This window comes from Bubalus kerabau, chromosome 2 (assembly GCF_029407905.1).
Source record: "Bubalus kerabau isolate K-KA32 ecotype Philippines breed swamp buffalo chromosome 2, PCC_UOA_SB_1v2, whole genome shotgun sequence".
Classification (NCBI taxonomy): domain Eukaryota; kingdom Metazoa; phylum Chordata; class Mammalia; order Artiodactyla; family Bovidae; genus Bubalus; species Bubalus kerabau.
Window position 1 is genome coordinate 64683628 of NC_073625.1, and position 17550 is coordinate 64701177.

Consider the following 17550-nt stretch of genomic DNA (forward strand, 5'->3'; position numbering starts at 1 on the left):
GTCATAAAGTCCAAATCTGATGTCAGTGAGGCCTCAAGGAAGGGAGAAGCAGGTATTTGCAAGCAATAGTAGAGTCTTTTACAGTCAACTATTCTTGTGAAAAATATTTGGTGTAGTCTTTTTTCTATATGGAAGTACACTTACAGATTCTCCAGGGTAGACCACACAAAATGTAATTTACTAATGGCATCAGACTCAAATCCAGGTCTCTGTAGGTTTTCTTGATCCAGAAACCTTGCCACAAACAACAACAACAATAACAACAACAGCAAAAAAAAAAAAACTCACAAAACAAAACAGAGTTTTCCTGGTGGTTCAGTGGTAAAGAATATGCCTACCGGTACAGGTGACATGTGTTCAGTCCCTGACCCAGGAAGATCCTACATGCTGTGAAGCAAATAAGCCTGTGTGCCCTAGAGTCAGTGCTCTGCAACAAGAAAAGCCACCACAATCAGAAGCCCCCACAATTTTTTCTGGCTCTTTACACATTTTTGTGGTTATCAGCCACCCAACAACCACGTTTGATTTCTTTTCATTGAGTCATTTCCTTCAACTGAAACCTTTATTGTTTACTGCCAAGCAGACTATTAATTTTGTTTTTGATATAAAGCTCAGTTTTCTTTTTGGGCTTGTCATTCAGATTTTATCTCAGTCTTATATTTTAATATTTACAATTGATAGGAAGTTACCTTGAAGTTCCTGAATTTCTGGTCCTACTTTTATTGGAGGACATTTTTCCATCAGTCTATCCCTTTTTGTACATCTCATGGGTGAGACACTGACTCCTTACTTTCTCCAAGACATCTAAATAACTAACAGCATTTGATGAAGATATAATGTCCTCCCTCGAAAGCAAAGTGTAGATATGCTTATTGTCCAAACAAGCTGAAATGTCTTGTAGATCAGGGGCAATTACATTTATTTTCTAACATAAAATATGTGTGTTTCCTAAGCTCAGAATTCCTCTACTGTAATGCAACCCATTGAATGCGCAGATACCATCTGGCCCTCTTCCCAGAAGTGTATGAGCTTTGGGCTTAAGGATCTAGCACAAAATGCTGATACTCTGACTATTACTTCCATAACTTTGACCCAGAAGTCTCATGTTTTCTACCAAGAGTCACCCATGAAATCATGGCAGGCTAACTATAATAGTTAGCTTGCAAGTAGTATATAACCTCAGACTCCTGAGAGTTCTTAATATGTCTGTGTTATTTCTGCATGCAAGCTGGACTTTTTTTTTTTTTTAGTGAGCTCATCTCTTATGCATTCAATTGCCAGATTTAGCCAATGAAAACAAAGCACTTTGCTAATACTTCACTTCTCAATTTCTTAGCATGAAGTATTACTCAGTAAATTATTGCCTTTTAAATTGTCACCAGTATCAAATGATTCACAGTGAATAATGCACTTTCTATCACCTAATAAGTTCCTCACTACACTCTATCTAGCTCCTAAATCCATGTTGTATATTGGCTTTGTTTTTGTTTTGATTTTGTTGTTGTTATTACATCAGAAATCTATCTCCCTGATCCTCAGAATTAGTTCTCATCTCATCATCCATTTTACATCTACCGGAAAGACTTAAAATATAAATTACTAGTGAAGATCTTTATTATTGTGTTTTTACCCTATTTTAAATGTCACTTTAGTGGGATTATAAAAGGGAGAGATGATGAACACCTACATTTTTCATAAGGCCTTGTCATGATTTTTTAGTTGCATTAAAACTTCTCTGTTCTCTTTCTCTTACAAAAAATATTCTGATGCAGGATTCTTGACTTAACTAGCACTGCTGAAAGGAAAGAAGGAAAATTTCTAATGTACACAGATTTTATAGTTTAAAGCAATTTTCCAACAGAAACTTTAGATTAAACTCTAACTATAGATAATTCTGAACTTTTTGAACTTCATAACAACTCAGTATCGAATAAACTGGTATTTGCATGGTTTAATGATGTCTGTTGATTACTTGAAATTGTATATTTTCAACTAGGGAGTCACATTATTTCATTTTTCATTTAGCTCTACATATTTCATTCATTAAAAGTTAATTGTCATTTCATAATTTATTCTAATTAAAAATTCAAGTTATGTACTGAATGAAGCAATTAATGGAATGACTTCAAATAGTCCTAGCTCTCCCCAATATAAATACCATTGTGAAATGAAAACAGACAAAGCAAAACTTTTTAGTATTGACTGTAAGGCTATAAGTATTAAATAAGAAATAAAGAAATAAACTTAGGCCCCAATTGCTATTTGGTTTAGGGCCAGCAACCTGTAAGGGCTTTCCTTGTGGCTCAGTGGCAAAAAAATCTTCCTGCAATGCAGGAGACTCGGGTTCGATCCTTATGTCAAAAAGATCCCCTGGAGGAGAAAATGGCAACCCTCTCCAGTATTCTTGCCTGGAAACCCCATTGACAGAGGAGTTTGGTGGGCTGCAGCCCAGTTTGGTGGGGTTGCAAAAGAGTCAGACACAACTAAGTCACTAAACAGCAACAAAAATAACCTATACTCTTCATTTCCTATCTGTCATGATGAGTCTTCTCTGATCCACACCACAAATGCATACTCACTCTTTCTGCTTCTTTCAAATTTTGTACTGTGTAAGGGTGCAAATCTTCAGCCTGGCAAACTTTGCACATACCAAAGTATGGCTAGACTAAGGTCAGGAGCTTTGAAATCTGGACAGAGAGTTTCTCCACACCCCAGTGAGGTTTCTATGACACTGATAAATATAAAACTTATAATAAATCATGTTTATACTATCCTATATAGATGCATATATATATATATATATACACACACATATGTGTGTATTTTTAACATTTTCAAAAAATTTTGTTCATTTTATAAACAACTAAGTTGTAATAATCTATTTATTTTATGAAGCAAAACTGCTTTATTTCCTCAAGTGGATTCTTTAAAGTAGAGAAATAAGTACTAGTTATTTTCACTCAATTAAAGTAGAGGAATATAGACTACTTAATTGCATTATATTTATAACTTTAAAATAGGGCAGAATAGTCACTTATACTTTAAAAATTGTTTAAGTATAAATCTTATGTTTAAAGATATAGGTCAATAATATTTGATTTTCTGAAAATAAAGTACTGATTTGCTAAATTTTTCATTATGAGCTTGATGAAGAAATACTCTTGTTCTTTGTATATGAATTATCTCACAAGGCTAATTATCATTACCAATCAATTATTCTCAGTTAAGTTCAGTTCAGTCACTCAATCATGTCCGACTCTTTGCAACCCTATGAACCACAGCACGCCAGGCCTCCTTGTCCATCACCAACTCCCGGAGTTCACCCAAACCCATGTCCATTGAGTCGGTGATGCCATCCAACCATCTCATCCTCTGTTGTCCCCTTCTCCTCCTGCCCTCAATCTTTCCCAGCATCAGGGTCTTTTCCAATGAGCCAGCTCTTTGCATCAGGTGGCCAAAATATCGGAGTTTCAGCTTCAACATCAGTCCTTCCAATGAACACCCAGGACTGATCTCCTTTAGGATGGACTGGTGGGATCTCCTTGCAGTCCATTCTGAAAGAGATGGGAATACCAGACCACCTGACCTGCTTCTTGAGAAACCTGTATGCAGGTCAGGAAGCAACAGTTAGAACTGGACATGGAAAAGGAGTATGTCAAGGCTGTATATTGTCACCCTACTTATTTAACTTATATGCAGAGTACATCAGGAGAAACGCTGGGCTGGAGGAAGCACAAACTGGAATCAAGATTGCTGGGAGAAATATCAATAACCTCAGAAATGCAGATCAATTATTCTACTTGCATGAAACTTCTAGGTCATGTATCAATCCTCTTTACCCACAAAGAAAAGCATCTCTCTAAATACTGGTTGAATTTATGGCACGTCCACCATTGTATAGCTACAGGATTTCTTTCTTCCCACTGTCAAAATCTTAAACCCTTACAGCTAAAATTAAACACTTAATATTCTCTGGCCAACCTTCCCTTTATAATTCTGCCTAGTGAATGCAAAACTAAGAAAATAATTCCCCAATTAAAGTGAGAGTACGTATCTTCCACACTTTTACATATTCTTCATCACCTGCCAAACTCTCTCTAGGACATTTTAATATTCATTATTTAAGATTGAGGCATATCACAGAAACAACTTACAGTGTGTAAGAACATCTTATCTCACACTACTACTCTGGAAACTGTTTCTAATAAATAAAGCTAGCAGTATCCTCTAATGTTTTGGTGGACTTCCTGTTATAAGTCTTTTCCATGGCCCACCTCGCAGAGAGAGGACCACTGCAGAGGGTTTCCTTACCCTCCAGTTTCCTTTCTAGTTCCCACCTCCAAGAACTGGATATGTGAATATATATTCTTTCGTAAGGGTCCACGCAAAGTCCCACATCCCAGGATACACCTCATAGCTGAGAAGTTTATGGGCACAGCGTTAAGTGTGCCTGCCTTTTACTGGTTTCAAAACTTCAAATAACTGCACGTCTCTTGACAGCTTTTCTTCCTTGCTTTTCTCCCTACAAGGTTTGGCTGACCTGTACATTTTCTCCTGAATGTACTGGTTCCTTAGATTTCTATAAGCTAAACCCTTGCTACTGAGGCATTAGAGAAGAATGATTCAAGGAGAGATTTTTAGAGCCAGAAAAGGTAAAGGTATATCTTAATTCCATTCTTGCAAAATACGGGCTGTGTAAACTTTGCTCTGTTATCTTATCCATAAAAATGGAGAAAAAATTGTAAACTTAACCCTAAGGATTGGTGTGAGAAATGGATGGACTTGATATCTCTAAAGTACTTGTTCGGTCACTAAGTCATCTCTAACTCTTTGCAACCCCATGGACTGTAGCACACTAGTCTTCTCTGTCCTTCACTATCTCCCAGAGCTTGCTCAAACTCAAGTTCATTGAGTCAATAATACTATCTAACCACCTCACCCTCTGCTGCCCACTTCTCTTTTTCCTTCAGTCTTTCCTAGCACCAGGGTCTTGTCCAATGGGTTGGCTCTTTGCATCAGGTGGCCAAAGTATTAGAGCTTCAGCTTCAGCAACAGTCCTTAAAGAAGGGCTGAGGCTCAAAGGTAACTTTGTAGAAGTTTGAGTACATGTTAAAATTCCTAGAAAATAAATAATTCCTACAGTTTCTCCTTATAATTAATAATTCCAACTTGAGAAACCGATATTACCTCTTTTCTGTAATTTGTATATTATGAACATGTTTCTTCTTTACCCTGTAGTACAACCTATGGCTATGGTTTTTCCAGTGGTCATGTATGGATGCGAGAGTTGGACTATGAAGAAAGCTGAGAGCCAGAGAATTGATGCTTCTGAACTGTGGTGTTGGAGAAGACTCTTGAGAGTCCCTTGGACTGCAAGGAGATCCAATCAGTCCATCTTCAGAATTATAAATTCAGTAGAGCATAGTTTATTTAGGCTAATATTATTCTGACTAAAATTGCAGAGAATGTTTGTTATTAGTTGGTAAAAATTAAAACATAAGGGAAAGAAGAGTATAACAAAGAAATAATTAAGGAAATTAATAAAAAGTCATTAGGAAACAAATGGCTTTGTATCATCAGTTCAAATAAAGAAATCCCCCTCATGGATTATTTTATTTATTGAGCTTTTAAATGTCTTCAGAAGTCTCGTCTATATTGTATACCTCATGAACTTCTCACTCTCTTGACATTATGATAGGTCTTTTGATAGTTTCAGGCACATTTTTTAAAAAAACAATTGCCACTTCTATATTTAGTCCTGAACTGTCTTCTTAATACTACTTCAACACTGTTTTTATTTGGAATTATGTTATGTCTCCCACAGTAAGGAAAATGTGTAATTTTTATGTGATTTTAAAATCAATTAAGTTAATATTCACAGTATCAATATATGTATTTTAGAATAGTTTTATTTATTTATTATTCATTCAGCAAACATTATTGTGCATATTATGTACCAGATTTTGTGCTATGTCATGGGGATATGAAGAAGATTAAATGTGTCTCTGATTTCAGGAGTAAATGACCTCATAAGCAAGAGAAATAAAAAACATAAAACTAATTGAATATGAACTAGTGTGACTAAGATTGTAATAAAGATCTATATAAATACCTTGAAGGAGTATGTTTATATAGGGAAATTGAGTATGCCATTACTCAAAAAGTGGCACTTGAGCAGAAATGTATCTAATTTTCATTTTCTAATAATTTATTTTTTACATATATTCCACAATTTTAAAAAATCAATGGCAAAACACTCTAAAATAGTCTATTTAAAAAATAAGATCAATGGCTTTATTTATAAGCTTATACTCCTAAGTGAAGAAATCATTGTAATCAACAGGATCTTCATCTTATACTCATGTAACTGGAAGTGCTAAAATCCTGGTCTCTCAACCTTTTTAATCACTTTCCAAGAAAAGAAAGCACATTTATTGGATGTTTTTCCCTCCTTGTCAGTAAATGCATAATGACTCTTCATTTTGCTTCCTATGGCCTTCAAACCTCTGATTCAGCTCTGCTGCTTCTGCTCTTTTATGCTTCATGCTCTCACTCAGTGTCTAGCATAGCATGAAAGTCATCAGCACTTCTTTCTAGAGTTTAGACCGTACGTGCACATCATTATGTAGGGAGTGTTAACTTTCTGTCTTCATCTGTAGGTCTTTATTCCTACCAACTGAAGTTAAATTAGGTTTCCCAGACAAAGAATATTGGGTTGGACCTATATACAAACTCACAGCTACACTATACAGAAGTGGTTGGTGTATAGTATAGCCACACTATACTCTGAAGTGTCTATGAAATGGATTTCTCTCCCTTGCCTACAGTGGTTTAAGAGCCTCAAACTCAGAAACCACGGCTTTTCTATGTTCATTTTCCTTGCTGCATTTTACATATTCTATACCTACAGAGTAGCAAACAATAATTAACATTAACTCATATTCAGTGATAACCATAATGACAGTGCTCCATATATCCTTAGGAAGTAGTAGAACTTCCTAAAGTTATTTTCTTACTGATCCAGTTATATATATATAAACTGATTTTAAATAGTCTTCAAAAAGCTGGTGTAAAACTCCACATTCAAAAAATGAAGATCATGGCATCCAGTCCCATCACTTCATGGCAAATAGATGGCAAAAACAATGGAAACAGTGACAGATTTTATTTTCTTGGACTCCAAAATCACTGCAGATGATGACCACAGCCATGAAATTAAAAGACCCTTGCTCCTTTGAAGAAAAGCTATGAAAAATCTAGACAGCATATTAAAAAGAAGAGACATTATTTTTCCAAAAAAGGTCCACATAGTCAAAGCTCTGGTTTTTCCACTAGTCATGTATGGATGTGAGAGTTGGACCATAAAGAAAGCTGAGCACCAAATAATTGATGCTTTTGAACTGTGGTGTAGGAGAAGACTCTTGAGAGTCCCTTGGACTGCAAGAAAATCAAACCAGTCTATCCTAAAGGAAATCAACCCTGAATATTCATTGGAAGCACTGATGCTGAAGCTGAAGCTCCAGTCTTTGGCCACCTGATGCAAAGAACTGACTCATTATAAGACACCCTGATGCTAAGGAAGATTGAAGGTGGGAAGAGAAGGGGACAACAGAGGATGAGATGGTTGGATGGCATCACCAATGCAATGGACGTGAGTTTGAGTAGGCTCCAGGAGTTGGTGATGGACAGGGAAGCCTGGAGTACTGCAGTTCATGGGGTTGCAAAGAGTTGGACACAGCTGAGCAACTGAACTGACTGAACTGATGGAATCAAATTCCTCAATATACTTTCTATACTTTCAAACATATTCAAAGCTCTATTGCTAAGTTCTGGTTGATATAAGTTTGAATTCCTTCAAAGTAGATTAAGCATTGCCATCACTCATTACCTAAACACAATGGCAATCCTGTTCTAGGAGGAGTTCTTTTTTAAAGAATATATAATAGTTCTGGCTAAACTGAATAATATTAAGAGTTGTGCTCTATTTTTAATGTGTATTTATAGTTTTAATGACATGCTTATTAAGGTTTCACCAGTATTTCTTTATCTACATATTATTTTGTATTTATTAAATGTCAGAAGTTGGCAGCCTTAATCTTGGAAAGGCCATCACAGTGTTGTAGTGGTAAAACTGTGGAACTTTATAATACCCAGAGATAAGTCTATGGTTATTATCTCAATAGCAAACTAGAAGCATTTTAAAAAGTTGATTTTACTCAGCACTTTGTTAAGTTCCCTTACACATTATTTCTGGAAAAATATTCAGTGATTAATTCTTGTTCAATCCTTTGGAAAGAAAATTCTTACCTGTATTTCCTGACAAGCAATACAAGTGAAACATAATATTCTGGATAAAAATTAGGATGGGATCTAAAGTCTAAGAAATATATGCACAGCAGACAGAATTGTTCAATAATTGCACATTTTGAACTGTAATTTGCTCAGCATCTCTTTTTTAAACTCATAAATCATATGCAAAAGCCCAAACTCAATATTTTATTTTGTTTATCTGGGATCCATCAGGCAACAAGGTACAGTATTTAAGTGTCTATATTTCTAATATAGCTTAGTTTTTTAAATAATTTTACTTCATTTTTACATGAGACAAAAGTTTTTTTGCAAGAGTCACCATTATGGCACCCACATGCATAGCTTCTCTGCTGCTGTAGGTATAGAGCTGACAAACACTCAGCAAACAGATGGCTAACCCTCTGAATGACATTATTCATGTTAAACAAAATGACTTTTTGATGATCATAATGTAGCACCTGCTCTGGTGTTCTTCTAAGGGCAGAGGAAATATGGGATTTGGTGAGACTGTCAAATGCTATATCAGGCTTATGTTTGTTGATGGCCTTATAAGAAAGGAAATTGCCAATCAATTAAGAACAACTTCTCATCTTGTGATACTCATCACAAAGCTGGAATAAAATTTAATTTGTCAAATGATGCATATATATTTGTTGATATCAGTAAACAAAAGGACATTCTCTACACGTTACTAAACCTTCAAGAAAATTTCCCCCAAAAGTTAAACTAAACCCATTGCTACTATAATTTTAAATGAAAACAAATACATATCACAATATTCAATTTTACCCTTATCCAGTTGGTAGTACTAATTTTCCAATCTTATTTCAAATATCTCTTATCATAATATTTCACCATTTGTACTACATTGTTATTTTATGAATCTAAATTGCTTATCATGAATACACCCTTTAGATTGGATTATTTTACACTCTGCATTTCTGATAAGTCCTTTCAATTTATAACAACTGTCTCCAATGAAATGTAGAACCATTTACTCAGAATTCATTATCAGTTATCAGTGAAATAAAGTGGGTGCCCCCCAAGGCTTTACATCTCTCCACTAATTGATGCTTATTCTGTTAGCATATTTTCACAGATATGCCGTGCTGTGCTGTGCTTAGTCGCTCAGTCGTGTCTGACTCTTTGTGACCCCATGGACTGTAGCCTGCCAGGCTCCTCTGTCCATGGGGATTCTCCAAGCAAGAATACTGGAGTGGGCTGCCATGCCCTCCTCCAGGAGATCTTCCCAACTGAGGAAGGTCTGGGAAGAACCCAGGTCTCCTGCATTGCAGGTGGATTCTTTACCATCTGAGCCACCAGGGAAGTCCCATTTTCATAGTTAACTTTCCCAAATTCTTTAATCACTCTAGGTCTGTTCTCTGGCTATTGTTGCCAGTCCTTACTATTACTCAGATATATGGGTGCAACATACTTGCTACTCCATCAAGACCAATAACACATTTGAAGGAAAAATTGTCCCCAAAGATATTGTCCCATATCACCAAAAGCTAAGTATACAGACATTGTATTTGATGCACTTGCCTACTTCAATAAACCAAAGTATTTATCAATAATTAGCATAAAATATATGTTTGCTATATTTTGTTAGCAATGTAAAGTTTATTTCATAGTATCTTTTCCAGATGAGAAGTATCCATTCCATTAAGTTTAGAAAGGTATTTGATTATGTGTATATTTCTACTTTTACACCTAGACTTCATAGAAACATTTTAAGGCATATTTCAATTTGTTATATACATAAATCAATGTTATAATGAAAAACAATATTACTTAAAGTTACAAAAATTACTCACTTTAATACCAGTTGTACACATCTTTAAACTTAATGTCTAAAATATAGACAAATTCTTAAAAATATATTTGCCTGCTTTGCAAAAAACAAATAAATATATGTTGCTCTCACAGTCCAAATGCCTGAGAAAATGGAGGGTGAGACATTCACAGACCAGCTAAGAGGGTTGACATATTTGTGATTGTGTGACAGGTTGAGAAATGTTGGCTATCGCTGAAGTTCTACTGACATTCTTTATCTCCTTCCTTGTCAATTTCCTTTGGAAATTGATTTTTCAATGCCATTTCCATGCAGAACATAAAATAATTGCCAATCTGCCTTAAGGGTAATTTCTTAAAATTTTATTTTTTAATTTAGAATATTATACAAATCATAATAGTTGTAATGTGGTATAGATATTAATAATATCTTAAAACACAAGATTTGGGATGGCAGTATAGATAGCATCTACTGCAGGTAAAAAGATAAGAGTTAACATGAATGCTTTGCTTTTATAAGTAAAAGATTGATGGCTATATAATAAGAAATAAAGAAGAAATAAGTACTATATTGACAGATGCTGCAAAAATTTCATAAAAATTTGAAGTCAGATAAGTTAGAAATTATTTTGACATTTTATATCTCTATCTACAGCTACATTTATACTCAAATTTATTTAGTTATATTTTTATTATGTTTCTTGAGAAGTCAGTTTCACTGCCATTGACCCCAGCTCCCTATACAGAGAATAAACATATTTCTCCATTCATGTAATAAAGTTTTACTCTTAATAACATGGAAACAACCTCAAATGAAAATCACTGTAGTTTGTAATTAACTGCATCTGCCTTAAGTCCAATTTGCCTAATACATGTGAAAGCTATGCTCAAAGCAATAACATAATATTTTTGAAACTTTCAAGTCATATTTTTTCAGTGTTGGACAGTATTTTCTGAAAAAAATTTTTGACCTACCTTAGAGTTCTTTTTAAGGCACATCTTTGACTTGCATCATTTTATTTGCATTTTATTAACTCTGTTCTGCTTTGAGACGCTAGATTCCATTAACAGTTGCCGTCCTACTTCCTTCTAGATTGATTATCAAAGCACAAAGATCTGCCTTTAATTTCCAATGCTGAAGACAACATAATTTAAAATTTTGTAAGAATGTCAAATGTTGCCCAAAAGAAAGGAAAGAAAGAAAGTATTATCTTAAAAATATGGGCATGAGATTCTTTAAAATAGCATATTTTTTAAAAAGTGAGTCATTTTTATTTAGAAAGTACTCTTTGCTAATATCAATTTAATACCATGGTAACCAGACACGTATGTGACTATAGTTGTCAGAGATCGGACTTCTAATATTTCTGTGCTGTGAAAATGTCTCAATCCATTTTCATACTCAGAGGGGTCATGTTGCTCAGTAAGATCTATGCAGCAAGTATTCATTGTTTTTGTTTCTGGAGAGTAGCAGCTTTCTTAAATTAATTTCATCCTTCACCTTCCATTAGCTTTGTTGTTGTTTAGTTGCTAAGTCATATCCAATTCTTTTGTGACCCCCTGGACTTTAGCCCACCAGGTTCCTCTGTCCATGGAGTTTCCCAGGCAAGAATACTGGAATGAGTTGCCATTTCCTTCTCAAGGGTCCTGTGCCAGAGGTTGGACCTGTGTCTATTGCTTTGGCAGATAGATTCTTTAACACTGAGTCAGCAGGGAAGCCCATAGCCTACTCATAAGCAAAACATTTACCTCTTCAAATATATTGGGATTTTCACTCTTCAAGTCTTTAAATTCAGTGCCTAAAATATTCCAAGTTGAGTTTGCTTATTCCTCCTTTTTTACCTTATTTGTTTAGTTTAGATGTCAAATAATATCAAACCAAGACTACTAAAAATAAGTACCCTCTATTAGATAGATTACTTGGCCATTTATATTTATTTACAGTATTTCAGACTACACTTTAAACTTTTTATTGTGTAAGCAAGTGTATTAGAAGCAGTATAAACTGCTTTCCTAAAGTCCAAATATGTGACAGCTGTTCTAGCTCTTTCCTCCACTATTTGTGCAATTGTATTTAAATTTAATTGTATTTAAATCTGTCAAGTGAATCTGGAGTGACTGATTATTTGAATCTCATGCTATTAATTATACCTCTATAACATTGAAATTTATAACATTTATTTTAATGTAAGCATATCTTATTAACAAGAAAGAAAATTTACAAAAACATATTTTATATTTTTGCCTCTAATCTTTCTATTTATAATTCTTCACTTTTCTATTATTTTGTTGATTCATCACTTTTCAGTAAAGGATTCAAAAGTTTCATCTATTAATCTTTGTGTTAGCCACATATTGCACTTACCTAGTTAGTAAAAGTATTCGCCCATTTGTTTCAAATCCAAAATATTTAATGTTACTAAATGGCTTAAATTTAAATTTTGATATTTCTAATGTATTTTAGAATAAGACCTTTACCACCCCAGGTGGCTCTAGTGGTAAAGAATCCACCTGCCAATGCAGGAGATGCAAGAGATGTGGGTTTGATCCCTGGGTCAGTAAGATCCCCTGGAAGAGGAAATGGCACCCTACTGTAGTGCTCTTGCCTGGAAAATTCCATGGGCAGAGAAGCCTGGTGGGCTACACTCCAAGGGACCTCAAAGAGTTGGACACGATTGAGTACATACCAGAAAATCTAGCATTTGCCTTCATTACTTGTCTTCCACATATCTTGTGTATCTATTCTCTCTTTCAAATGTCTCTCTATTCTGTTCAACATTCTATATTTTTACAGCTACAATTGTAGTTCAACCATCTCCATCTTCCTCTTGAGCTGCAAAAATGGTCCCTGAATTATTATCCTCACTTCCTTTCTTGCTGCTTCATTCCAATTAATTCCCCATATAACATTCAGAGGGGCTTCCCTGGTGGCTCAGCCATAAAGAATCTACCTGCAATGTGGGAGACTTGCAGATGACACAGGTTCGATTTCTGAGTTGGGAAGATCCCCTGGAGGAGGAAATGGCAAGTCACTCCAATATTCAGAATGATTGAATAAAGCAAAACAAAGCAAAATGAAAAAAAAAAGAAAGGCATGAGTTGGGTTAGATCAGTGGCCTGCTAGGAGTGTTTTAATGGTTTCTCTTTTTCCTCAGAACCCTACATTATATATCCATAACAATGTCTTAACCCTCTTCTTGACCTACTCTGCCCAAATCCATAGTCACTACACTACAACTCTGCTCTAAATGATAATCAGTCCATGTGATTTTCCTTCTATTTGCAGTTGACTGGCTTGATTTGTATTATGTTTTCATTTCTCAACTTGGCTAAGATTTCAAGTTGCAGAACGTTGGCAGGTGGTATAACACTGTGGTTGTGGAACCAGACCACCTACAGCCTAATATCAATCCAACATTTCATCACCAGCATGGCATCTCTGTATTGCATTTTCTTCATTATAAAATGTGGCTAGTAATAGAAGAGGTCAGTTTTCATGCATTCCCAAAGAAAGGCAATGCCAAAGAATGTTCAAACTACCGCACAATTGCACTCATCTCACACGCTAGTAAAGTAATGCTCAAAATTCTCCAAGCCAGGCTTCAGCAATATGCAAACCCTGAACTTCCTGATGTGCAAGCTGGTCTTAGAACAGGCAGAGGAACCAGAGATCAAATTGCCAACATCCATTGGATCATGGAAAAAGCAAGAGAATTCCAGAAAAACATCTATTTCTGCTTTATTGACTATGCCAAAGCCTTTGACTGTGTGGATCACAATAAACTGTGGAAAAATCTGAAAGAGATGGGAATATCAGACCACCTGATCTGCCTCTTGACAAACTTGTATGCAGGTCAGGAAGCAACAGTTAGAACTGGACATGGAACAACAGACTGGTTCCAAATAGGAAAAGGATTACATCAAGGCTGTATATTGTCACCCTGCTTATTTAACTTATATGCAGAGTACATCAGGAGAAACGCTGGACTGGAAGAAACACAAGCTGGAATCAAGATTGCTGGGAGAAATCTCAATAACCTCAGATATGCAGATGACACCACCCTTATGGCAGAAAGTGAAGAGGAACTAAAAAGCCTCTTGATGAAAGTGAAAGTGGAGAGTGAAAAAGTTGGCTTAAAGCTCAACATTCAGAAAACGAAGATCATGGCATCCAGTCCCATCACTTCATGCCAAATAGATGGGGAAACAATGGAAACAGTGTCAGACTTTATTTTTCTGGGCTCCAATATCACTACAGATGGTGACTGCAGCCATGAAATTAAAAGACGCTTACTCCTTGCAAGGAAACTTATGACCAACCTAGATAGCATATTCAAAAGCAGAGACATTACTTTGCCAACAAAGTTTTGTCTAGTCAAGGCTATGGTTTTTCCTATGGTCATGTATGGATGTGAGAGTTGGACTGTGAAGAAGGCTGAGCGCCGAAGAAGTGATGCTTTTGAACTGTGGTGTTGGAGAAGACTCTTGAGAGTCCCTTGGACTGCAAGGAGATCCAACCAGTCCATTCTGAAGGAGATCAGCCCTGGGATTTCTTTGGAAGGAATGATACTAAAGCTGAAACTCCAGTACTTTGGCCACCTCATGCGAAGAGTTGACTCATTGGAAAAGACTCTGATGCTGGGAGGGATTAGGGGCAGGAAGAGAAGGGGACGACAGAGGATGAGATGGTTGGATGGCATCACTGACTCGATAGACGTGAGTCTGAGTGAACTCTGGGAGTTCGTGATGGATAGGGAGGCCTGGCATGCTGTGATTCATGGGGTCGCAAAGAGTCAGACACGACTGAGCGACTAATCTGATCTGATCTGATCTGAATAGCCCCAACCTCAAATATTTGTCACAAGGAATAAATAATATAATACATGTAAAGGAGCGATGGCTGCACTGGTGCATGTGGGCCTAGAGGGGCTACTCCACATTCAAGGTCAGGAGGGGTGGTGGTGAGGAGATAGTCCTCATCCAAGGTAAGGAGCAGCAGCTGCACTTTGATGGAGCAGCCATGAAGAGATACCCCACGTCCAGGTAAGAGAAACGCAAGTAAGACGGTAGGTGTTGCAAGAGTGCATCAGAGGGCAGACACACTGAAACCACAATCACAGAAAACTAGTCAATCTAATCACACTAGGACCACAGCCTTCTCTAACTTAATGAAACTAAGCCATGCCCTGTGGGGTCACACAAGAAGGGAGGGTCATAGTGGAGAGATCTGACAGAATGTGGTGCACTGGAGAAGGGAATGGCAAACCACTTCAGTATTCTTGCCTTGAGAACCCCATAAACAGAATGAAAAGGCAAAATGATAGGATACTGAAAGAGGAACTCCCCAGGTCAGTAGGTGCCCAATATGCTACTGGAGAAAAGTGGAAAAATAACTCCAGAAAGGATGAAGGGATGGAGCCAAAGCAAAAACAATACCCAGCTGTGGATGCGACTGGTGATAGAGGCAAGGTCTGATGCTGTAAAGAGCAATATTGCATAGGAACCTGGAATGTCAGGTCCATGAATCAAGGCAAATTGGAAGTGGTCAGACAGGAGATGGCAAGAGTGAATGTCAACATTCTAGGAATCAGTGAACTAAAATGGACTGGAATGGGTGAATTTAACTCAGATGACCATTATATCTACTACTGCAGGCAGGAATCCCTCAGAAGAAATGGAGTGGCCATCATGGTCAACAAAAGAGTCCGAAATGCAGTATTTGGATGCAATCTCAAAAATGACAGAATGATCTCTGTTAGTTTCCAAGGCAAACCATTCAATATCACAGTAATCCAAGTCTATGCCCCAACCAGTAACTCTGAAGAAGCTGAAGTTGAACGGTTTTATGAAGACCTACAAGACCTATTAGAACTAACACCAAAAAAAAGATGTCCTTTTCATTATAGGGGACTGGAATGCAAAAGTAGGAAGTCAAGAAACACCTAGAGTAACAGGCAAATTTGGCCTTGGAATATGGAATGAAGCTGGGCAAAGACTAATAGAATTTTGCCAAGAGAACGCACTGGTCATAGCAAAGACCCTCTTCCAAAAACACAAGAGAAGACTCTACACATGGACATCACCAGATGGTCAATACCGAAATCAGATGGTTATATTCTTTTCAGCCAAAGATGGAGAAGCTCTATACAGCCAGCAAAAACAAGACTGGGAGCGGACTGTGGCTCAGATCATGAGCTCCTTATTGCCAAATTCAGACTTCAATTGAAGAAAGTAGGGAAAACTACTAGCCCATTCAGATATGACCTAAATCAAATCCCTCATGATTATACAGTGGAAGTGAGAAATATATTTAAGGGACTAGATGTGATAGAGTGCCTGATGAACTATGGAATGAGGTTCATGACATTGTACAGGAGACAGGGATCAAGACCATCCCCATGGAAAAGAAATGCAAAAAAGCAAAATGACTGTCTGGGGAGGCCTTACAAATAGCTGTGGAAAGAAAAGAAGTGAAAAGCAAAGGAGAAAAAGAAAGATATAAGCATATGAATGCAGAGTTCCAAAGAATAGCAAGAAGAGATAAGAAAGCCTTCCTCAGTGATCAATGCAAAGAAATAAAGGAAACACCAGAATGGGAAAGACTAGAGATCTCTTCAAGAAAATTAGAGATACCAAGGGAATATTTCATGCAAAGATGGGCTCGATAAAGGACAGAAATGGTATGGACCTAACAGAAGCAGAAGATATTAAGAAGAGGTGGCAAGAATACACAGAAGACCTGTACAAAAGATCTTCAAGACTCAGATAATTATGATGGTGTGATCACACACCTAGAGCCAGACATCCTGGATTGTGAGGTCAAGTGGGCCTTAGAAAGCATCACTACAAACAAAGCTAGTAGAAGTGATGGAATTCCAGTTGAGCTATTTCAAATCCTGAAAGATGAGGCTGTGAAAGTGCTGCACTCAATATGCCAGCAAATTTGGAAAACTCAGCAGTGGCCACAGGACTGGAAAAGGTCAGTTTTCATTCCAGTCCCAAAGAAAGGCAATGGTTAGGAATGTTCAAACTACCACACAATTGCACTCATCTCACAAATTAGTAAAGTAATGCTCAAAATTCTCCAAGCCAGGTTCAGCAATATACAAACCCTGAACTTCCAGATGTTCAAGCTGATTTTAGAAAAGGCAGAGGAACCAGAGATCAAATTGCCAACATCCCCTGGATCATCGAAAAATCAAGAGAGTTCCAGAAAGACATCTATTTCTGCTTTATTGACTATGCCAAAGCCTTTGACTGTGTGGATCACAATAAACTGTGGAAAATTCTGAAAGAGATGGGAATACCAGATCACCTGACTTACCTCTTGAGAAACATGAAGAAAATGTAGATCAGGAAGCAACAGTTAAAACTGGACATGGAACAACAGACTGGTTCCAAATAGGAAAAGGATTACGTCAAGGCTTTATATTGTCACCCTGCTTA